Here is a 25,165-nt window from a genome sequence, read left to right as displayed (position 1 = left end):
CCCATTGAAAGAATGGTGGAGGATTATATGAGTGACCGCATCCAAGTAGGCACGTCAGACAGTCCGTACTTATACTGGCAGGAAAAAGAGGCAATTTGGAGGCCCTTGCACAAACTGGCTTTATTCTACCTAAGTTGCCCTCCCACAAGTGTCTACTCCGAAAGAGTGTTTAGTGCCGCCGCTCACCTTGTCAGCAATCTGCGTACGAGGTTACTTCCAGAAAATGTGGAGAAGATGATGTTCATTAAAATGAATTATAATCAATTCCTCCGTGGAGACATTGACCAGCAGCAATTGCCTCCACAAAGTACACAGGGAGCTGAGATGGTGGATTCCAGTGGGGACGAATTGATAATCTGTGAGGAGCGGGATGTACACGGTGATATATCGGAGGATGATGATGAGGTGGACATCTTGCCTCTGTAGAGCCAGTTTGTGCAAGGAGAGATTAATTGCTTATTTTTCGGTGGGGTCCAAACCAACCCGTCATTTCAGTCACAGTCGTGTGGCAGACCCTGTCACTGAAATGATGGGTTGGTTAAAGTGTGCATGTCCTGTTTATACAACATAAGGGTGGGTGGGAGGGCCCAAGGACAATTCCATCTTGCACCTCTTTTTTCTTTCATTTTTATTTGCGTCATGTGCTGTTTGGGGAGTGTTTTTTGGAAAGGCCATCCTGCGTGACACTGCAGTGCCACTCCTAGATGGGCCAGGTGTTTGTGTCGGCCACTAGGGTCGCTTAGCTTACTCACACAGCTACCTCATTGCGCCTCTTTTTTTCTTCTTTGCGTCATGTGCTGTTTGGGGAGTGTTTTTTGGAAGGGCCATCCTGCGTGACACTGCAGTGCCACTCCTAGATGGGCCAGGTGTTTGTGTCGGCCACTAGGGTCGCTTAGCTTACTCACACAGCTACCTCATTGCGCCTCTTTTTTTCTTCTTTGCGTCATGTGCTGTTTGGGGAGTGTTTTTTGGAAGGGCCATCCTGCGTCACACTGCAGTGCCACTCCTAGATGGGCCAGGTGTTTGTGTCGGCCACTAGGGTCGCTTAGCTTAGTCATCCAGCGACCTCGGTGCAAATTTTAGGACTAAAAATAATATTGTGAGGTGTGAGGTATTCAGAATAGACTGAAAATGAGTGGAAATTATGGTTTTTGAGGTTAATAATACTTTGGGATCAAAATGACCCCCAAATTCTATGATTTAAGCTGTTTTTTAGGGTTTTTTGAAAAAAACACCCGAATCCAAAACACACCCGAATCCGACAAAAAAAATTCGGTGAGGTTTTGCCAAAACGCGGTCGAACCCAAAACACGGCCGCGGAACCGAACCCAAAACCAAAACACAAAACCCGAAAAATTTCAAGTGCACATCCCTAATTTCAAGGACCTCAAAACTGACACTTACGGTCATACAGGTGGAGCAATATTTTCTAATATACTATGGAGTCTTTTTTGACTATGGGGCTTTTTTAATGGAGGTGGGGGTTATTCCTCCTATTTAACAACAGGGATACCACAGAGAGGATGGTATCAGGATCCCAGCACTTGGGATTCCAGTGGTTAGAATACAGACAGCGGCATCCCGACGTGCAGGATACCGGAACCTGGAAGGTAAGTATATTAACCCTCATCTTTTGTTCTCCCCCCAATCCTCCCTGCCTTCAGACTGACCATAACTGCCCCCCCCCCAGCCTATTCCTATCCATCCCCGGTAGTGCAGAAACCTAACCCCTCCTTGCAACCTAACCCTAACCGTCCCTGGGAGTGCCTATATCTAACCCTCCCTCCCTGCAGACTAAACCTAACTCTCCTATCCCCCCAAAGCCTAACCCTAACCCTCCCCATTGGTGCCTAAACCTCCTCCTGCAGCCTAAACCTAACCTCATCACCCCCCGCGGTGTGACCCTAAGGAACCCCAGCATACTTACATGTGGGATACCGGCAGTTGGGATTCCTGCAGTGGTATTTTAATCAATGTTGAAATCCCTGCACTGGCATTCTTCCCAGTGTCAGGAATCCAGCATTGCCATTCCAACTGCCGGCATCCCGAAAGTCAGTATGCTGACCGCATCCCCCACAGAGATATCACTGACTTCTCTTGTGGTACTTGTTCCTTGATTTCATTTCTATGAGATGGCATTACACTTTAACTTATAATGGTTTGTATTGTCTACATTCAGAATGCGGACATTCAGAATGCCGACACCAGAATGTCTAATGTACATTCCACAATGTGCATGTCAACAGTTCGCATGTTGACAAAGTGTTTTTACACAGTTAGAGCCCTAAACCTTCCCTAACCCTTACCACAGCCTAACCCTTACCTTAAACCGATCCCTAAACATAACAGTGACATGTACTGTTGACACTGTGATTGCTGATTAGAGATGAGCGGGTTCGGTTCTCAGAGAACCGCACCACCCCAACTTCACATTCCAAGCCAGAATCCAAGTCCAGTTTGGGACTTTCCACCAGACTCGGATTCCAGAACAAGGCAAAATGTCATTGTCCTGCTGTCGGATTCTCGTGGGGTTTGGATTCCATATAAACAGCATTTTCACTCCGGACTTGGAGAGTGAGGGAGAAAGACCTCTGTCTCTCTCTGTGGGTGGTGGAGTCGGGTGGGGTCAGTGTATGCTCTGTAGGGGTGCTGTTCCTGTCACTGTGTTGTCCCTGTTATGTTAGGGGTGCTGTCCTTGCTGTCACTGGTGTTTCATGAGCTGTTAGGGGTGCTGCAGCTGTAGATGGGTGTTGCTGTCCTGGCTGTCACTGTGTTGTAGAGGGGGCAGGGGCACTGTCCTCCTGTATGCAGTGAAAATACAGGGGTGTTTGCCCTGTCTTGTACGCTGTAAAAATTCAGAGGTGCAGTTAAAATAAATGTACACTGGCCCTGTCTTGTATGCTGTAAACATTCAGGGGTGCAGTGAAAATAAATGTACACTGGCCCTGTCTTGTATGCTGTAAAAATTCAGGGGTGCAGTGAAAATAAATGTACACTGGCCCTGTATGCTGTAAAAATTCAGGGGTGCTGTTAAAATAAAAGTACACTGGTCCTGTATGCTGTAAAAATACAGTGGTACTGTTGTCAAAATAAAAGTACACTGGTCCTGTATGCTGTAAAAATACAGGGGTGCTGTTGTTAAAATAAAAGTACACTGGTCCTGTATGCTGTAAAAATACAGGGGTGCTGTTGTTAAAATAAAAAGTACACTGGCCCTGTATACTGTAAAAAACAGGTGTGCTGTTGTTAAAATAAAAGTACACTGGTTTTGTATGCTGTAAAAATACAGCTTAGCTTAGTCATCTAGTTACCTCTTTGCAACCTTTTGGGCTAAAAACAAAATTGTGAGGTGTGAGGTGTTCAGAATAGACTGGAAATGAGTGGAAATTAATATTATTGAGGTTAATAATACCATAGGATCAAAATTATCCCCAAATTCTGTAATTTTAGCTGTTTTTAAGTTTTGTTTAAAAAAACATCCAGATCCAAAACCAAATCCAAATCCAAAACCTGAAAGGATGGTTTTTGCAAAACCAATCTAGATCCAAAACACGAAGGTAGATCCAGATTCAAAACAAAAACACAAAACCCGAAAAGTGTCCGCCACACATCTCTACTGCTGATATTTGCAATGTTGACATTTCGACCATGTTAACATTTTTTTTCATCATTACATTTTTATTGAACATGTGCAAGACAGTTATAGATTACAGAAACAAGAAAAATAAGGGAAAAACAGGGAGGGGGTGACAAGGGGAGGAAGGGAAATACAAGGGGATAAAGAGTTCAGGTCATCCACAGACATTAGTCACATAACAAAAATAAAAACAGAAAACCAACATATTTAGACATCAGAGTCATCAAGAGTGAGTTCCGTCAAAGGTAAAGGAAGAGGTGAGCCCTGTGACACGTTGCAGGCTGGGCGGGCACTCTTACCATCTGAGACATACAGGTGCCACGGAAGCCATGAGGGGAGAAGAGGGAGCAGTAGAGTTTGAAAAATCTCTAGTCTCCATTTCAAAATGGAACTGGGTTTTGGACATAACTTTCTGGAATGGGGGAGTGGAGGAGGACTTCCAATGCTGCGCAATGGTAGCCCTAGCTGATAATAATGTATGACCTAAAACATAGCGAGCAGATTTAGGGACAGTGAGGGGGTACTGATGCAAAAGAGCTAGAGAAGGGTCTGGAGTCAAGCGGATGTCTAAAACATCATAAATGAGGGAAAACACGTCTGTCCAGAAGGGCTGTATAACTGGGCAATCCCAGAAAATATGGTAAAGGGTACCTTTGATGGCAGGAAAATTTGGAGGTTGCAGGAAACATTTTGTGTAATTTGGTGGGAGTCAGATATAACCTATTAAGCAGTTTGACGTGCATCTCTGTGTGGTTAGTGCATTTGGAGAGGGAGCAGGAGGAGAGATGAATAGTCTGACATTGTTTCATTGTTTCCCAGGTAAGGTGTACAGAGGATCTTTCAGTTTAATCAGGGGGAGATAGTAATGGCACCTCGGGAGGAAGGGTTGGTCAATCTACTCAGTACACAATCCGAGGGTAGGCCCAATAATGCAGTATCTTTAGATAGGCGATCAATCCAATGTTTAAATCGTAAATAGTAAAACAATGCTGAGGGTACCAAATTAAATTTGGAGCAAAGGGCAGGGAAGGAGAGAACGGAGGATGGTGAGAGCAGATCTCCCAGAGTTCCAACACCCAGGCGCACCCAATAGGAGAGATGAAGTTGGGGCAAGAATTTAGTCAGTACTTGGAGAGAGACATTTCTAGTGGGGCGAGAAAATTCAAAATGAGACTGATGTTGAAGGTCCCACACTTTAAGGACATCACAGACAGACAGAAGGAACAGCGGGAGTTGAGGATGAAATCGTCGGGGCAACCAGAGGAGGACAGGGAGAGGAAAGCCTTGAAGGAGAGCGCATTACAGGTCTACCCAAGGCTTGATGCCAGTTGGGAGAAACCAGTCAGATAGTTGAGATAATAGGGTGGCCTCATAGTACCTAGTCAAGTCAGGAAGGGTGAGACCCCCCTGCGGCTTAGTGCGGGTCATACAAGAGTATGCCATTCTAGGGGGCTTACATTTCCAAATTTAAGAGAGCATTAACCTCCACATTTCTTGCAAGAAATTACAAGGAATGGCATAAGGAATTGCAGGAGTTTTGTTAATAACATAATTTTGAATTCCACTAATCAGCCCAAACAGGAGACCTCGTGAGTCATCCAGACCAGTGACATCAGCTGAGTCTACAGTGGAACATAGTTAACTTTATGAACATCAGAAATGGTAGCAGGAATGTGAATACCCAAATAAGAAAGAGAAGAATCTTTCCAAATGAAAGGGAAATGAGTCTTCAGATACTGCAGACTCACAGGGGGGATATTGACGGAAAGAGCTTCTGTTTTGGGAGCATTCAATTTATAGTAGGAGGCAGTGCTGTATAAATTGAGAATAGTATGAAGGCAAGGCAATGAGGTCTCCGGGTTAGTTACAAACAGCAAAACATCAACAGCAAAAAGGCATAATTTGTGACAAGTGTCATACACAGAAAGCCATGGGAATTGTGAGGATGAGCAAATCTTTTTGGCAAGGGGCTCAATGGCCAATACAAAGATCAGTGTGGAAAGGGGAGTTCCATTGGAAATGGGGAAAGGGGAGGAAAGAAAACCATTGCTAAAAACACAGGCTGATGGCCCAACATAAAGAACAGAAATGGAGCGCAATATATCACCTTGAAATCCAAACTTGGATAAGACCTGACTTATGTACCCCCAATAAAGTCAATCAAATGCCTTTTCAGCATCGAGGGAGAGGAGGAGAAATGGTGATTTGGTTAAAGACACCAATTCAACTAAGTAGAGAACCCTATGGGTGTTATCGGGAGCATGGCATCCGAGAACAAACCCCACCTGATCAGGGTGGATCAGCTGGGAAAGCAAAGGATTCAGGCAGTTGGCAATCAATTTAGCATACATTTTTATATCAGTGTTAAGGAGTGTTATTGGACGATAATTTTTGCAGTCAGAGGGGTCTTTAGCAGGCTTCGGAATAGTAATAATCTTTTCTTCCACCTTTTCTGCTGGAAATGCACCAGTTTTAGAAGCCTCTGAATAAATCTGCAAAAGAATTGAGGAGGGGGTCATACTAAATGTGGAATAAAAGAAGTTAATAAAACTGTCAGGTCCAGAAGCCTTCCCTTTCGGTAACTGGTGAATCACCATTTGTATCTCCTCTAAAGACCAGGGGACATTCAGGGACGCCAGGCTGTCATTATCTAGGGAGGGGCAGTGGAGACTATCTAAAAACATGGAGATAGTCGCTGACGATGGCTGAGGACTGGAAGAGTCACCATGTAAATTATAAAAACTAGCATAATACTTGGCAAACAAATTAGCAATATCAAGAGGGTTGAGACATTTTGAACCAGTAGGGGTCAGGAGGTATTTAATCCAATTGCAAGCTCGATGGCTATGGAGCTTACGTGCCAACAGATGTGAGGCTTTATTACCCGCTGTGTAAAATCTATACCGGAGAGAAGTAAGGGAAAAATTGCATTCATTGCATAAAAAGCTGCTGTAATTGGTGTCTTGCCTCCTGCAGCTGGTTATGCAAAGCTCTAGTGGGATGGGTTTGATTCTGGGACTCAAAAGCTCGAAGAGACAACTCCAAATCATTCTCTGTTTTACGGGATTGAGACTTAAGCTGAGCCCCCTTCTGAATGGAGGTACCATGGAGCACTGCCTTCAATGTGCACCAATGCGTAAAGACAGAAGTATCGGTACATAGGTAGGTCTGTAGGTACATATCAAGGGTATCAGCAACAGTCTTCAGAATCTCAGGATCAGAAAGTTGACAGGCAATTGCCAAGGGCGTGTAAACGGGGTGCAACATTACGAATCCCAAACCCAAAGGATCGGGTCGTGGTCAGACCACGTGATAGGAAGAATCTCATCCCTCTTGGTAGACTGAAGGATTAATTTATCTAAAAAGATGAAATCAATCCTAGAGTAGCTATTATGCACCAGGGAGTAATAAGTGAAATCTTTTACCTCGGGGGAGAATGTTCACCAAACATCATACAAGTCAAACTCAGCTAGCAATTTTTTTAAAGGTCAATGAGGGCCCTAAGTCCCGGGGGAAAGGAGTAGGACAGCAAGCAGAGGATCTATCCATTTTAGGGTCAATGACTAAGTTGAAGTCTCCCAACAAAATAAGTGCGCTCTGGTGAACCTTTATAATTTCCTCAAATTTCAAAGGAACGGAACTTGGCGAGTATTAGGGGCATACAAAGAAACTAGGGTAATTTGGGTATCTTCTACAAGACCAGTGAGGATAAGATATCTACCACTCTTGTCCTCAATTTTCTCACAGAGAGTAAAAGGGGTATCTTTATGAAATAGTATGGCCACTCCATTGCGCTTGGTAGGGCCATTAGTTGTGTAACACAAGGGGTACCTGTGGTCTTTGAAAATAGTGGGAGCTTTGGAGGAGAAATGAGTCTCCTGTAAAGCCAAAATATTGGCCCTGTGTTGATGGAAGGTGGAGAGGGACCGCCGTCTCTTATGCAGAGAGTTAAGCCCTTTAACATTAAGGGAGAATAGTTTAACCATTGGGAAATATAAAACAAGGAGATAGGGAAGATGCCTGAGCTATACCTGTCACACAGAACAGGAGAGGGGGGCAGGGAAGAGGGGGGAGAACAAACCAAGGGGCGGCAAAAAGCCCGAAAAACCCAGTGTAATAGGTTTCAGTAGTCGCTGTAAGAAAAAAAAGGCAACATGGTAAACTAGTGGGGGGGGGGGGAGATACATACCCCACCCATGAGACCTAACAGAGAATAAAGCAGGTAACTGCAGGTAACACATTGATAGAACATACCGCAGTAACATAACGTGGCTTCAACCACTGAAACAAAAACTAGGCCACAGAACAAGACAGAAAGCCTGAGGCCTACAGCAAACCAGAAAAATCTTGGTTGTGCAGAGCAAAACACATGTGCAAAAAGAAAACAGTATATCGACATAACACAATCAGTGAGTCAAACTAAATAAAGTACAGTAGAGAACAAATATCAAATATCAGGAAATACTTGTGGCCAGAGACAGCTGAACTCGGCACATAAAAGGGAGGACCGGAGTACACAGAGTAACCGGTCAGGGAGGGACAGCGTCCAGGATAACATTCAGCTCATCAGTACATGAGATCAGCAGGGTAAAACAGGCAGCGAAGATCCACCGTAAATCAAAACCGATATCGGCCAAAGTACTGCTTAGAGAGACTGAGGGAGCAGCACGGTGGAGGTCGGGATGTCAACATTCTACTTTGGACCATTCAGGTTGAATAGAGAGGCTCTGGAGAGTCGAAGCAGTGGAAATAGGAATGTTCCATTACGTCAACAGCTTAACTCCTGTTTCAATGGTCGAAATGATGTAAGTGGAGCCATCTTTATGCATCAGAAGTTTGAACGGGAACCCCCAGTGATACTGTACATCAGAGTCCCGGAGTGCTTTCGTATTGTTCTGGAAAGACCTGCGTTTGGTGATGGTGTGCAACGAGAAGTCTGGGAACAATTGTAATCCATCCAGGATGTCTGAGTCTTCCTCCGAGCGAGCAGCTCGAAGAATATCTTCTTTAATGTGAAAAAAGTGAAGACATAAAAGAATATCAAGGGGAGAGCTTACAGGAGCGGAGCGAGGCTTCGGGAGACGATGGATCCGATCAATCAAGAGGCCACAGAAGGCAACAATTTCTTGAATAGAGTCAGAGCAAAGTCACGGAGTGCATCATTATTCACGGATTCTGGAACACCCCTGATCTTGATATTATTCCTCCTGGACCATTCTTCTACGTCGGCAAGCTTATCTTTAACACATTGGTGGGGAACCTTTTTTCTACCAAGGGCCATTTGGATATTTATAAAATCCTTCGGGGGCAATACAAAAATTCTCAACTTACAAAATTACCCTGCCTCCCAGTAGGTCTTGCCCCTTAGAAGTACTGTGCGCGCGCCTGAGGTGCGCACGCACCAAAAAAATGGGTGTTGCCAATTAAAATGGGATGTGATACACATCCCAATAGTGCAGTGCCAGATCCACAATTGCCCCCACAGTGCCAGGTATACAAATGCCCCCACAGTGCCAGGTATACAAATGTCCCCACAGTGCCAGGTATACAAATGCCCCCACAGTGCCAGATCCACAAATGCCCCCACAGTGCCAGATCCACAAATGCCCCCACAATGCCAGATCCACAAATGCCCCCACAGTGCCAAATCCACAAATGCCCCCACAGTGCCAGGTATACAAATGCCCCCACAGTGTCAGGTATACAAATTCCCCCCACAGTGTCAGGTATACAAATGCCCCACACAGTTTGAGGTATACAAATGCCCCCCAGTGTCAGGTATACAAATGCCCCCCACAGTGTCAGGTATACAAATGCCCCCCACAGTGCCAGGTATACAAATGCCCCCCACAGTGCCAGGTATACAAATGCCCCCCACAGTGCCAGATCCACAAATGCCCTCACAGTGCCCCTCCACCCCACTGTGCTGCTTACCGCTGGGAGGAGAGCGCGGCTATGTCGGGCGGCAGCGGCGTGTAGGACTACAAACCAGCCGCCGGTTCGTGAGCCAATCAGAGCTCGTGGACCAGCAGCAGCGGCTCCTGAATGGCTGCTGGTCCACGAGCTCTGATTGGCTCATGAACCAGCAGCTGGTTTGAAGTCCTACACGCCACTGCCCGACAGAGCCACGCTCTCCTCCCTTTCCTGACAGCTGAGACACGCTGCCGCCAGACTGAGCGGAGGTGTGTCTCACTGACACAAGCGGGTGGGCCGGAGCAAACGGCTTTGCAGGCCTTATATGGCCCGCAGGCCGGAGGTTCCCCACCCCTGCTTTAACAGCTGAAAGCTTGGCTACTACCGAATTGTGTGAGGTGAGAAGAGTATTATGAGAGGAGACCAGGTCCTGCATTGTATTCTCCAAATGATTGGTGCGATCTCCAATATCCGCAACCTCAATATGGAGTTGCATGACAGTGGCCTGGAAGTCAGTTGTAATATCAGACCAGAGCGCTTGGAGCATCACATGTAGGCACAATGTCAGGGCCGGGGGCTGAGAGAGGGAGCAGAGACTCCCAGGTGGGAGGTGGAGAAAGCTGGGCAGCAGAAGCTCACAGGCAATGCTTCCTACCTCATGGACAGCTAAGCAACGCCCCCCGACCATGTTAACATTTTAAATATCAACATAATGACTATATACCCCTTACATTGACTGATCTGTGGAGAGGCTGTGCTGGATTCCTTCCATGTAAAATGTGAATGGCCACATGCGTACATAATGGCACATAGTTGGGAGCAATACACAAAGCATCCGCTAAGCCACTGATAATAAATAGACCAATTGGTGATGTGTGTCACATTGCAAGTTCATTTGAAAATTGTACATTTAGATGCACAGTGGGGGCTAAGAAAGTTTGAAAGTGCAGTGAGCGATAGCAACCATTCAGCAATTAGGTTTCTCTGGTCTCGTAATTAGACAATGAAATCAGTTGTATTATTGGTTTCTATGGATTAATGAACATTTGAAATGTTACACCAATTGATTATAATTCAGAGCACACTCCCCATGTTGTCAGGCATCAGATTACATATAGAGACATATTTATCAAAGGTGAAAAACCCTATTGCAGAGAATTTTTGTCAGTTATATGGCTTTTTATTACTTTATACATCAAGAGCTTAATTATAGCTAAATTTTCATGGGGAAGACTATCTTGCAAACATTGCGGTGGTACATACCATATACATATGTGTCCCCTGAGACAGATATTTTATTGATAAATTGCAGCAATAAGTGATTATTCTTTCTTATTGCTTCTATTAATTGCGGCCACCTTGATAAAAAAAAGACCCATTGGGGAATTATTTAGAGTTTGTGCAAACGCAGCTTCCAGGTGCTGAAGTTGAACAAAGTATTTTTTGTGTTAGAGGGGGGAGGGGGAAATGTAAAATGTGAATAAGGGTGTGGAGTAGTTACAGTGTAAAGCAGGGGTGTAGTTGGAATCCAGACGGATGATGGTGTCGCAGATAATGCATCCTAGGACACAGTTCAGATTACTCGCCCAAGCTGGCATGATGCCTCCTGCTGCATTACCATATTAGAGCTATTGCTCCGTCCACATCTAAATCAGACCCTATGTGCTTTTAACAGTGGGAAATTAATCGATGACTGACTAAATACTGAGTGAGAAAATATCATGTTTTTAACCAATGAACTGTTTAGTCGCACACTCAGAAATTTGAAGCTCAAGCAATGTTTACATGAACTGACAGAGATAGGTACTGTGAACACACATGTGGCACCTTATAATAAAATGTAGTAGTAATAATAATAATAATAATAATAATAATAATAAGTGCAAACCTCAAATTCTTTCACAACCAGTTTCCCAAATTATATTGATTTTGAAGAGGGGATTGTGATGGTATCCTGTACAAAACACACAATAAGCCCCATTTTTTTTATTTACCATTAGTTGTGTCTGAGTGGTACCCTGGCCTAACATGACCCCTTATTACTAGGGACTGAGAAATACAGTGACTGGTGCTATGCACCCATATGAGATTCATGTTCACAATGACTAAAGCATTATGAGATGGGTTGTACTGACAAAGGCAGATGAATGGAGCCATCCTCAGACCACGCTCTAGGTGGGAGACCGGGGCCGATAAAGAAAAGTGATGCAGGGAGAAGGGGCAAGGAGATGTTATTGGGCCTATGTACAGTTCATCCGGAAAGTATTCACAGAGGTTCAATTTTTCAGCAATTTGTAACATTACAACCTTATTCCAAAATGGAAGGAATTCATTTTTCCCTAAAAATTCTACACACAATACCCCAGAATTTTTTTTCAAAGATTTCTGCAAATTTATTAAAAATTAAAAAAATACGAAATCACATGTACATAAGTATTCACAGCCTTTGCTCAATAGTTTGTTGATACACCTTTGATAGCAATTACAGCCTCAAGTCTTTTTGAATATGATGCCACAAGCTTGGCACACCTATGTTTGGGCAGTATAGCCCATTCCTCTTTGCAGCACCTTTCATGCTCCATCAGGTTGGATGGGAAGCATCGTGCACAGCCATTTTCAGATCTCTCCAGAGATATCTTGTCTGTGTGCTTAGGGTTGTTGACCTGCTGAAAGATGAACCGCCGCCTCAGTTTGAGGTCAAGAGTGCTCTGGAGCAGGGTTTCAACCATGATGTCTCTGTACATAGCTGCATTTGACTAGTTTCACCAGTTTCTGCCGCTGAAATGCATCCCCACAGCATGATGCTGCCACCACCATGCTTCACTGTAGGGATGGTATTGGCTTGGTGATGAGCGGTGCTTGGTTTCCTCCAAACATGATGCCTTACATTCACACTAAAGAGTTCAATCTTTGTCTTATCAGACCAGAGAATTTTATTTCTTCTGGTCTGGGAGTCCTTCATGTGCTTTTTGGCAAACTCCAGTCGGGCTGCCATGTGCTTTTTACTAAAGAGTGGCTTCCGTCTGGCCACTCTGCCATACAGGCCTGATTGGTGGATTGCTGCAGAGAAGGTTGTCCTTCTGGGAGGTTATTCTCTCTCTACAGAGGAATGCTGTAGCTCTGACATCGGGTTCTTGGTCACCTCGCTGACTAGGGCCCTTCTCCCCCGGTCGCTCAGTTTAGATGGCCGGCCAGCTCTAGGAAGAGTCCTGGTGGTTCTAAACTTTTTCCATTTATGGATGATGGAGGCCACTGTGCTCATTGGGACCTTCAAAGCAACATATATTTTTCTGTACCCTTCCCCAGATTTGTTCCTTGAGACAATCCTGTCTCAGAGGTCTACAGACAATTCCTTTGACTTCATGTTTGGTTTGTGCTCAGACATGCACTGTCAAGTGTGGGACCTTATATAGACAGGTGTGTGCCTTTCCAAATCATGTCCAATCAACTGAATTTACCACAGGTGGTCTCCAATTAAGCTGTAGGAACATCTCAAGGATGATCAGTGGAAATAGGTGCACTTGAGCTCAATTTTGAGCTTCATGGCAAAGGCTGTGAATACTTATGTACATGTGATTTCTTAGTTTTTTATTTTTAATAAATTTACAAAAATCAGCAAGAAATGTTTTTCACGTTGTCATTAATGGGGTATTGTGTGTAGAATTTTGAGTGAAAACAATACATTTATTCCATTTTGGAATAAGGCTGTAACATAACAAAATCTGGAAAAAGGGAAGCGCTGTGAATACTTTCCGGATACACTGTAGATGACTGCACAGGCGTGCTTAAGCTATTAGTGTACAGTATTTTGTGTTTTAGTTGAATGTTCTGGCAAAACCCTATGGAGAAGAGTAGCTCCAATGGTGACGGGTCAACTCAGAATGGAATAAAGCAACACGGGGAATCAATAACTGGTGTCAGTTATTTTGCAGAGGTTTCCAGTTGGGGTTAAAGTTTACTAACATGGCCCAGACATCTCCTTGTAACAGGTACACAGTAATCATTAGAGATGAGCGCCTGAAATTTTTCGGGTTTTGTGTTTTGGTTTTGGGTTCGGTTCCGCGGCCGTGTTTTGGGTTCGAACGCGTTTTGGCAAAACCTCACCGAATTTTTTTTGTCGGATTCGGGTGTGTTTTGGATTCGGGTGTTTTTTTCAAAAAACACTAAAAAACAGCTTAAATCATAGAATTTGGGGGTCATTTTGATCCCAAAGTATTATTAACCTCAAAAACCATAATTTACACTCATTTTCAGTCTATTCTGAATACCTCACACCTCACAATATTATTTTTAGTCCTAAAATTTGCACCGAGGTCGCTGTGTGAGTAAGATAAGCGACCCTAGTGGCCGACACAAACACCGGGCCCATCTAGGAGTGGCACTGCAGTGTCACGCAGGATGTCCCTTCCAAAAAACCCTCCCCAAACAGCACATGACGCAAAGAAAAAAAGAGGCGCAATGAGGTAGCTGTGTGAGTAAGATTAGCGACCCTAGTGGCCGACACAAACACCGGGCCCATCTAGGAGTGGCACTGCAGTGTCACGCAGGATGGCCCTTCCAAAAAACCCTCCCCAAACAGCACAAGACGCAAAGAAAAAAAGAGGCGCAATGAGGTAGCTGTGTGAGTAAGATTAGCGACCCTAGTGGCCGACACAAACACCGGGCCCATCTAGGAGTGGCACTGCAGTGTCACGCAGGATGTCCCTTCCAAAAAACCCTCCCCAAACAGCACATGACGCAAAGAAAAAAAGAGGCGCAATGAGGTAGCTGTGTGAGTAAGATTAGCGACCCTAGTGGCCGACACAAACACCGGGCCCATCTAGGAGTGGCACTGCAGTGTCACGCAGGATGTCCCTTCCAAAAAACCCTCCCCAAACAGCACATGACGCAAAGAAAAAAAGAGGCGCAATGAGGTAGCTGACTGTGTGAGTAAGATTAGCGACCCTAGTGGCCGACACAAACACCGGGCCCATCTAGGAGTGGCACTGCAGTGTCACGCAGGATGTCCCTTCCAAAAAACCCTCCCCAATCAGCACATGATGCAAAGAAAAAGAAAAGAAAAAAGAGGTGCAAGATGGAATTGTCCTTGGGCCCTCCCACCCACCCTTATGTTGTATAAACAAAACAGGACATGCACACTTTAACCAACCCATCATTTCAGTGACAGGGTCTGCCACACGACTGTGACTGATATGACGGGTTGGTTTGGACCCCCCCCAAAAAAGAAGCAATTAATCTCTCCTTGCACAAACTGGCTCTACAGAGGCAAGATGTCCACCTCATCTTCACCCTCCGATATATCACCGTGTACATCCCCCTCCTCACAGATTATCAATTCGTCCCCACTGGAATCCACCATCTCAGCTCCCTGTGTACTTTGTGGAGGCAATTGCTGCTGGTCAATGTCTCCGCGGAGGAATTGATTATAATTCATTTTAATGAACATCATCTTCTCCACATTTTCTGGATGTAACCTCGTACGCCGATTGCTGACAAGGTGAGCGGCGGCACTAAACACTCTTTCGGAGTACACACTTGTGGGAGGGCAACTTAGGTAGAATAAAGCCAGTTTGTGCAAGGGCCTCCAAATTGCCTCTTTTTCCTGCCAGTATAAGTACGGACTGTGTGACGTGCCTACTTGGATGCGGTCACTCATATAATCCTCCACCATTCTATCAATGTTGAGAGAATCATATGCAGTGACAGTAGACGACATGTCCGTAATCGTTGTCAGGTCCTTCAGTCCGGACTAGATGTCAGCATCAGCAGTCGCTCCAGACTGCCCTGCATCACCGCCAGCGGGTGGGCTCGGAATTCTGAGCCTTTTCCTCGCACCCCCAGTTGCGGGAGAATGTGAAGGAGGAGATGTTGACAGGTCGCGTTCCGCTTGACTTGACAATTTTGTCACCAGCAGGTCTTTCAACCCCAGCAGACTTGTGTCTGCCGGAAAGAGAGATCCAAGGTAGGCTTTAAATCTAGGATCGAGCACGGTGGCCAAAATGTAGTGCTCTGATTTCAACAGATTGACCACCCGTGAATCCTTGTTAAGCGAATTAAGGGCTGCATCCACAAGTCCCACATGCCTAGCGGAATCGCTCCCTTTTAGCTCCTTCTTCAATGCCTCCAGCTTCTTCTGCAAAAGCCTGATGAGGGGAATGACCTGACTCAGGCTGGCAGTGTCTGAACTGACTTCACGTGTGGCAAGTTCAAAGGGCATCAGAACCTTGCACAACGTTGAAATCATTCTCCACTGCACTTGAGACAGGTGCATTCCACCTCCTATATCGTGCTCAATTGTATAGGCTTGAATGGCCTTTTGCTGCTCCTCCAACCTCTGAAGCATATAGAGGGTTGAATTCCACCTCGTTACCACTTCTTGCTTCAGATGATGGCAGGGCAGGTTCAGTAGTTTTTGGTGGTGCTCCAGTCTTCTGTACGTGGTGCCTGTACGCCGAAAGTGTCCCGCAATTCTTCTGGCCACCGACAGCATCTCTTGCACGCCCCTGTCGTTTTTTAAAAAATTCTGCACCACCAAATTCAAGGTATGTGCAAAACATGGGACGTGCTTGAATTTGCCCATATTTAATGCACACACAATATTGCTGGCGTTGTCCGATGCCACAAATCCACAGGAGAGTCCAATTGGGGTAAGCCATTCCGCGATGATCTTCCTCAGTTGCCGTAAGAGGTTTTCAGCTGTGTGCGTATTCTGGAAAGCGGTGATACAAAGCGTAGCCTGCCTAGGAAAGAGTTGGCGTTTGCGAAATGCTGCTACTGGTGCCGCCGCTGCTGTTCTTGCGGCGGGAGTCCATACATCTACCCAGTGGGCTGTCACAGTCATATAGTCCTGACCCTGCCCTGCTCCACTTGTCCACATGTCCGTGGTTAAGTGGACATTGGGTACAACTGCATTTTTTAGGACACTGGTGAGTCTTTTTCTGACGTCCGTGTACATTCTCGGTATCGCCTGCCTAGAGAAGTGGAACCTAGATGGTATTTGGTAACGGGGGCACACTGCCTCAATAAATTGTCTAGTTCCCTGTGAACTAACGGCGGATACCGGACGCACGTCTAACACCAACATAGTTGTCAAGGCCTCAGTTATCCGCTTTGCAGTAGGATGACTGCTGTGATATTTCATCTTCCTCGCAAAGGACTGTTGAACAGTCAATTGCTTACTGGAAGTAGTACAAGTGGGCTTACGACTTCCCCTCTGGGATGACCATCGACTCCCAGCGGCAACAACAGCAGCGCCAGCAGCAGTAGGCGTTACACGCAAGGATGCATCGGAGGAATCCCAGGCAGGAGAGGACTCGTCAGAATTGCCAGTGACATGGCCTGCAGGACTATTGGCATTCCTGGGGAAGGAGGAAATTGACACTGAGGGAGTTGGTGGGGTGGTTTGCGTGAGCTTGGTTACAAGAGGAAGGGATTTACTGGTCAGTGGACTGCTTCCGCTGTCACCCAAAGTTTTTGAACTTGTCACTGACTTATTATGAATGCGCTGCAGGTGACGTATAAGGGAGGATGTTCCGAGGTGGTTAACGTCCTTACCCCTACTTATTACAGCTTGACAAAGGGAACACACGGCTTGACACCTGTTGTCCGCATTTCTGGTGAAATACCTCCACACCGAAGAGCTGATTTTTTTGGTATTTTCACCTGGCATGTCAACGGCCATATTCCTCCCACGGACAACAGGTGTCTCCCCGGGTGCCTGACTTAAACAAACCACCTCACCATCAGAATCCTCCTGGTCAATTTCCTCCCCAGCGCCAGCAACACCCATATCCTCCTCATCCTGGTGTACTTCAACACTGACATCTTCAATCTGACTATCAGGAACTGGACTGTGGGTGCTCCTTCCAGCACTTGCAGGGGGCGTGCAAATGGTGGAAGGCGCATGCTCTTCACGTCCAGTGTTGGGAAGGTCAGGCATCGCAACCGACACAATTGGACTCTCCTTGTGGATTTGGGATTTCGAAGAATGCACAGTTCTTTGCTGTGCTGCTTTTGCCAGCTTGAGTCTTTTCATTTTTCTAGCGAGAGGCTGAGTGCTTCCATCCTCATGTGAAGCTGAACCACTAGCCATGAACATAGGCCAGGGCCTCAGCCGTTCCTTGCCACTCCGTGTGGTAAATGGCATATTGGCAAGTTTACGCTTCTCCTCCGACAATTTTATTTTAGGTTTTGGAGTCCTTTTTTTTCTGATATTTGGTGTTTTGGATTTGACATGCTCTGTACTATGACATTGGGCATCGGCCTTGGCAGACGACGTTGCTGGCATTTCATTGTCTCGGCCATGACTAGTGGCAGCAGCTTCAGCACGAGGTGGAAGTGGATCTTGATCTTTCCCTAATTTTGGAACCTCAACATTTTTGTTCTCCATATTTTAATAGGCACAACTAAAAGGCACCTCAGGTAAACAATGGAGATGGATACTAGTTTACAATTATGGACTGCCTGCCGACTGCAGACACAGAGGTAGCCACAGCCGTGAACTACCGTACTGTACTGTGTCTGCAGCTAATATAGACTGGTTGATAAAGAGAAGATGTCTATGTAACTATGTATGTATAAAGAAGACTGAAAAAAATCCACGGTTAGGTGGTATACAATTATGGACGGACTGCCTGCCGAGTGCAGACACAGAGGTAGCCACAGCCGTGAACTACCGTACTGTACTGTGTCTGCAGCTAATATAGACTGGTTGATAAAGAGAAGATGTCTATGTAACTATGTATGTATAAAGAAGAATGAAAAAAAACCACGGTTAGGTGGTATACAATTATGGACGGACTGCCTGCCGAGTGCAGACACAGAGGTAGCCACAGCCGTGAACTACCGTACTGTACTGTGTCTGCAGCTAATATAGACTGGTTGATAAAGAGAAGATGTCTATGTAACTATGTATGTATTAAGAAGAATGAAAAAAATCCACGGTTAGGTGGTATTACAATTATGGACGGACTGCCTGCCGAGTGCAGAGACACAGAGGTAGCCACAGCCGTGAACTACCGTACTGTGTCTGCTGCGACTGGATGATAAATGATATAAAAAATATATATATATCACTACTGCAGCCGGAGAGGTATATATTATATATTATATAATGACGGACCTGCTGGACACTGTCTGTCAGCAGAATGAGTTTTATTTTTATAGAATAAAAAAAAAAAAAACACACATGTGAAGTCACACGACGAGTGTTTAACTTTTTCAGGCAATCACAATATAAGTATACTACTAACTATACTCAGGGCCGTTTCTAGACAATTTGGCTCCCAGTGCGAGATTTCAAAATGCGCCCCCCCCCCCCCTATTGCTCTAAAAAAAAAAAAAAAAGTGTGCCCCCCCATACAGCCATAAAAAGAAAAAGTAGGCGCGCGCGCTCCCGACAAGGGTGTGTGGCCTGATTAAAATGGGCGTGGTCTCATTAAAGTGGGCATGGCCTCATCTGATATCATCACACCCACCACAGTACGGAAAAAATAAAAATGTCCCCTTTTTACACATTACAGCAGGCAAGTGTCCCCATATTACACAGCGCGGCAGGCAGGTGTCCCCATTTTACACAGCGCGGCAGGCAGGTGTCCCCATTTTACACAGCACGGAAGGCTGGTATCCCCATTTTACACAGTACGCAGGCAGGTGCCCCCATTTTACACAGTACGCAGGCAGGTATCCCCATTTTACAAAGTGCAGCAGGCAGGTATCCCCATTTTACACAGCGCGGCAGGCAGATATCCCCATTTTACACAGCACGGCAGGCAGATATCCCCATTTTACACAGCACGGCAGGCAGATATCCCCATTTTACACAGTACGCAGGCAGGTGCCCCCATATTACACAGTACGCAGGCAGATGCCCCCATATTACACAGTACGCAGGCAGATGCCCCCATATTACACAGTACGCAGGCAGATGCCCCCATATTACACAGTACGCAGGCAGATGCCCCCATATTACACAGTACGCAGGCAGGTGCCCCCATATTACACAGTACGCAGGCAGATGCCCCCATATTACACAGTACACAGGCAGATGCCCCCATATTACACAGTACGCAGGTAGGTGCCCCCATATTACACAGTACGCAGGCAGATGCCCCCATATTACACAGTACGCAGGCAGATGCCCCCATATTACACAGTACGCAGGCAGATGCCCCCATATTACACAGTACGCAGGCAGATGCCCCCATATTACACAGTACGCAGGTAGGTGCCCCCATATTACACAGTACGCAGGCAGATGCCCCCATATTACACAGTACGCAGGCAGATGCCCCCATATTACACAGTACGCAGGCAGGTGCCCCCATATTACACAGTACGCAGGCAGGTTCCCCCATATTACACAGTACGCAGGCAGGTGCCCCCATATTACACAGTGTGGCAGGCAGGTATCCCCATAGGCAGGTGCCCCCATATTACACAGTGTGGCAGGCAGGTATCCCCATAGGCAGGTGCCCCCATATTACACAGTGTGGCAGGCAGGTATCCCCATAGGCAGGTGCCCCCATATTACACAGTGTGGCAGGCAGGTATCCCCATAGGCAGGTGCCCCCATTTTACACAGTGCGGCAGCGGCAGGCAGGTTTCAAGCTGAGGAGAAGGAGGAAGGGGGAGAGAGAGAGAATACTTACGTCTTCCCGCTCTTCGGTCCCGCCGCCTCACGTCCCGCGCCGGCCACCTCCTCCTTCTTGCTTCTCCTTCTCGCCTCTCCCGAGCGCTCCTGCTCGGGGGGCGGGGCTTTGCGGAATGACGCGTTTGCGTCGTGACGTCACGACGCAACGCGTCATTCCGCGAAACTCCGCCCCCCGAGCAGGAGCGCTCGGTAGAGGCAAGAAGGAGTAACTAAGTGCCGCGGCGGGCGCCCCGTGCAGTTGCACGGCTCGCCCGCCCCTAGAAACGGCACTGACTATACTGGTGGTCAGTGTGGTCAGGTCACTGGTCAGTCACACTGGCAGTGGCACTCCTGCAGCAAAAGTGTGCACTGTTTAATTTTAATATAATATGTACTCCTGGCTCCTGCTATAACCTATAACTGGCACTGCAGTAGTGCTCCCCAGTCTCCCCCACAATTATAAGCTGTGTGAGCTGAGCAGTCAGACAGATATATAATATATATAGATGATGCAGCACACTGGCCTGAGCCTGAGCAGTGCACACAGATATGGTATGTGACTGACTGAGTCACTGTGTGTATCGCTTTTTTCAGGCAGAGAACGGATATATTAAATAAACTGCACTGTGTGTCTGGTGGTCACTCACTATATAATATATTATGTACTCCTGGCTCCTGCTATAACCTATAACTGGCACTGCAGTAGTGCTCCCCAGTCTCCCCCACAATTATAAGCTGTGTGAGCTGAGCAGTCAGACAGATATATATAATATTATATATAGATAATAGATGATGCAGCACACTGGCCTGAGCCTGAGCAGTGCACACAGATATGGAATGTGACTGACTGAGTCACTGTGTGTATCGCTTTTTTCAGGCAGAGAACGGATATATTAAATAAACTGCACTGTGTGTCTGGTGGTCACTCACTATATAATATATTATGTACTCCTGGCTCCTGCTATAACCTATAACTGGCACTGCAGTAGTGCTCCCCAGTCTCCCCCACAATTATAAGCTGTGTGAGCTGAGCAGTCAGACAGATATATATAATATTATATATAGATAATAGATGATGCAGCACACTGGCCTGAGCCTGAGCAGTGCACACAGATATGGTATGTGACTGAGTCACTGTGTGCTGTGTATCGCTTTTTTCAGGCAGAGAACGGATTATAAAGTAAACTGCACTGTCCTCACTAGTAAACTCTCTCCACTCAGTCTCTACACTTCTACAGTAACAGTACTCCTCCTAGTCAGCTCCAGTAAATCTCTCTCAGTCTCTTATAATCTAAATGGAGAGGACGCCAGCCACGTCCTCTCCCTATCAATCTCAATGCACGTGTGAAAATGGCGGCGACGCGCGGCTCCTTATATAGAATCCGAGTCTCGCGATAGAATCCGAGCCTCGCGAGAATCCGACAGCGTAATGATGACGTTCGGGCGCGCTCGGGTTAACCGAGCAAGGCGGGAAGATCCGAGTCGCTCGGACCCGTGAAAAAAAACATGAAGTTCTGGCGGGTTCGGATTCAGAGAAACCGAACCCGCTCATCTCTAGTAATCATGTGGTGTGGATTATAGAATAATAGAGGGAAGCATATGCTAACAGCATCATATCATTTTAAGGTGTATTTTGCTTGGGTCATTAGGGTATTGTAGTAATCTCTCCTATTCACTTGTGTGATTATGGTCCTGAGTCAGAGGTGCATGCAGTTGTGATTTTCCAGACTAACGAAAATATGCTAATGACTCAGCTGCGTCTTGTGTGCAGTGATGGCCACTGCTGTCATCTCATATCTGCCACTCACACACATAAGCGGAAACATCGGTCGCATCGGGCACTTTGGTCAGATCACTGAACCTCTAAGCAACCCTGTACTGTCTCACACAGAGCGACTCAGTTATGACACAGGGGCCTCTTCAGCTACGAACGAATTTGTAGTCACTGACTAGGCGATGACCAGAAAATGTGTTTTTTCTAGCCACCCCCACGTTATCTCCCCTAGACAGTGACTACCTGTCACTCACTTTGTGAATACATCCTCTGTGTGCCTGCAGTCACTAATCACTCACTGGGCTTGCGCATTGTGGCTTTGGTTCATGAGTAGTAGCAAAGCATCTATTCGCTGAGTCCGACATTGATGTTGCAGGCATCTCTGAATCTATGTCTATATCTATGCCCTATGTTATAGAGGACAGAGCTGCACATGACAGGTGCAGTGTTACCATAGGAGGAGGGGAATTGCGGCAAGTTACCAACTCAGTAAAAAGCTAATAGATTGTAAACATGTAAGCAAAGCCTTCTTACCTATTTATCTGTCAGTTAATACTCAGTCTTATTTTATAACTGTGTTTGTTTCAAATTGTAAAGTGCTATATACAGTATGCGGGAGATAAAAGTTAAATCAATTAAAAAAATAAACTTCTGATGATGGTACAGTAATGTGAGGCTACTTGCTAGAATGTTGCATAAGCCAATTTCCTATACTATCATAATTGAGATCTCCCTCCTGCTGCAGTAGATATCATTAAGTTTAAAAAAAAACTGCAAAGAATAAATCCACCACCTAAACATGACCTTCCACAGGACAAACACGCTTTCTTTACAACTGTGAATTGAACCTACAGATTTTGTGAGCCGTGAAAGCTCTGAAGGCACAGACTACATTTATGATTATGTCATAAAACACACATCAGTACTAAGTAATTGCCAGGAGAGGTTTCTTGGAGAACATACTTAAGATTAACCCTATGACTTATTAACAGTGAAAGGTTAATACTGTTAAATATGGAAAGAAAACTATAAACCCAATTATTTTTTAGGTTTTTAAACTATTCAAATAGTTTCATGTAGCGCTTTATAAGTCTTAATCCTGCTTTAGTGATGTTTGACATTTGAAAAACAACGATCTGGAATTATAAAGCTCTTCATAAAAAATAAAACAAAATACAGCCTTAAACAGCATTTGAGTTGTATATTTGGTAAAAAGTATCAATAAACTCCCTCTGAGATAGATATATATATATATATATATATATATCTGGAGTAAAAAGGTTCTCATGGGAGCCAATCAGCCTTTAGATTAATAATATTTAACAATATTTAAAAGGTTTTTATTTATACACAAATAAAAGGTACTTGTAACCTAAAAATTCGACATTGATACAATAGTCTAAAAATTCAGTAAAACGATTTCACAATCTTATGCATAGACATTTTTAGTTGATATGAGGAATTTATAGTCAGGTAATCACAATCAGAACTTGAAAAGGACGTGTATCCAACCAGATGCTTGTGGTGGTGACTTTTTTGACCCAATACTGCGAAACCCAACGCGTTTCGTCCGTTAGGACTTCATCAGGGGTTTACAATCTAAATAGTTACAGAGGGAAATAAGTAAATCACATAGTCTTCAAGATTAACTTATTGAATAATAAACTCTTTTTTTCTCTCTCATAACGGGTACTCTAATACAGTCAAGTAGGGATGGACATACATACCCGTTTTTGTGAGAAAATAATTTACCACTGGTTAGGACGGGATTAAATTCCTAATGCTACATCCAATCACATGTTCTTTTCAAATGATGTGGTGTCTGAAACATTACCGTTATAATCATCAATATACATTATATCTATATATATATATTCCAAGAAGGGGAGGGAAAAGGGTCAGAAAATGATGGATTTTATAACAAAGATCAATCTCATCAATCATTTATGACCTCAATTTTAATTTAGAACATATAAAGCAAATCAATCATCATTAACATTGCTTCTATTCAATTAGAAGAAATAATACATAAATGAAAATGAAAACTTAAAAGGAAGAGGCAACTAGATGTCTTTGGGAGTCTTACAGTCGTGGCACCACAAATCGGGTCCATAAATTTATGAAAAAAGGAATCAATTATTTTACCATATACTCGTATAAATCTAATGTAATTTAGCCATACATACCTAAATTGGCTTCATCAAAACAAAAATTTACAATTAAGTTGAAGTCAGATGTTGTGATTTTCCCTAGAAAGAACAAGGGTAAAATTGTTTTTCTAGTATAGCTCCCATATAATATATGTACACTATACATTCTTTTATGGCTATCTTATATGTTACTTGTATGAAGGAGACAAAACCATCAACACCATTAAGAAGAGATTTTAAAGTTCTATATATACAATAGATACAACTTAATCACTTAAATATAAGAGACCATGCTGATGCCAATTCATTAACCTCATCATTAATGGATCTTTTATGCAATTTGATATAACGCCCATTGGTATATAATATTAGAATAGTCAATCAATATTGGGCCGTAACCAAGTATGGGTCCACTTAACAGCTATGGTTCTATTCTATCACTATTTTCAACGCCCAAAACTAAGATCAGGACCATAATATTAACGACATATGACACTTTGATCATAACTTAATTATTCAGGTTCTTACCTAATTTCCTCAAGGAGAGTGAAACCTTATAATTCACCTCTGCTCCAATAAGTATCTCCAAAAAATGGGGTTCTTTTAGAGATCTCCAATCTTGAACCGCACTATTCCCTATAATTAGTTCAAAATTACATTTTTGATATAAATACTTTAAATCAATAGCCTGTATATATAATTAGATTATTATTCCTCCTAGTCGATTCCCTTCATTAGCTATGGGATCAAGAGGGCATCCATAAATATATTCCAACTGGAAATAAATAGGACTTACTTTTTCACAGGAACTGGCATAACTTCACAGGAACACAGCTACAAATGAGGGACAGTCCAGGACATCCTTTTATACCTCCCTTAACTTTACATCACTTCCTGTTAGCTAATTTGAATAATTCAGTAAATGGACTTAATAAATGGATATTAATCCTCCAACCAAGCAAATGGCTCTACTTCATAAATTTATTTAGTTCTAAATGTTATCACCATTTTAAGAGTAAAGGGGAACAGTTAGAACGCACTTTGCGTTCCAATGCCGACAC

General features: G+C 44.6%; 1 long non-coding RNA gene across 1 annotated transcript; it reads right to left on the bottom strand.

The window, feature by feature from the left end:
* Positions 1 to 23,415: 23,415 nt before the first annotated feature.
* LOC134935558 (uncharacterized) lies at positions 23,416 to 24,734 on the bottom strand. The gene is made up of 4 exons (XR_010180246.1): positions 24,633 to 24,734; positions 24,141 to 24,203; positions 23,682 to 23,776; positions 23,416 to 23,553 (listed from the first exon to the last, which is right to left on the bottom strand). It is a non-coding gene; the product is annotated as an uncharacterized LOC134935558 (long non-coding RNA).
* Between the last annotated feature and the right edge of the window lie 431 nt (positions 24,735 to 25,165).

The sequence above is a fragment of the Pseudophryne corroboree genome, chromosome 6 (genome assembly GCF_028390025.1).
Source record: "Pseudophryne corroboree isolate aPseCor3 chromosome 6, aPseCor3.hap2, whole genome shotgun sequence".
Taxonomy (NCBI): Eukaryota; Metazoa; Chordata; class Amphibia; order Anura; family Myobatrachidae; genus Pseudophryne; species Pseudophryne corroboree.
Note: the sequence above shows the minus strand (reverse complement) of the source record. Positions and strands in the feature narration are given on the sequence as shown.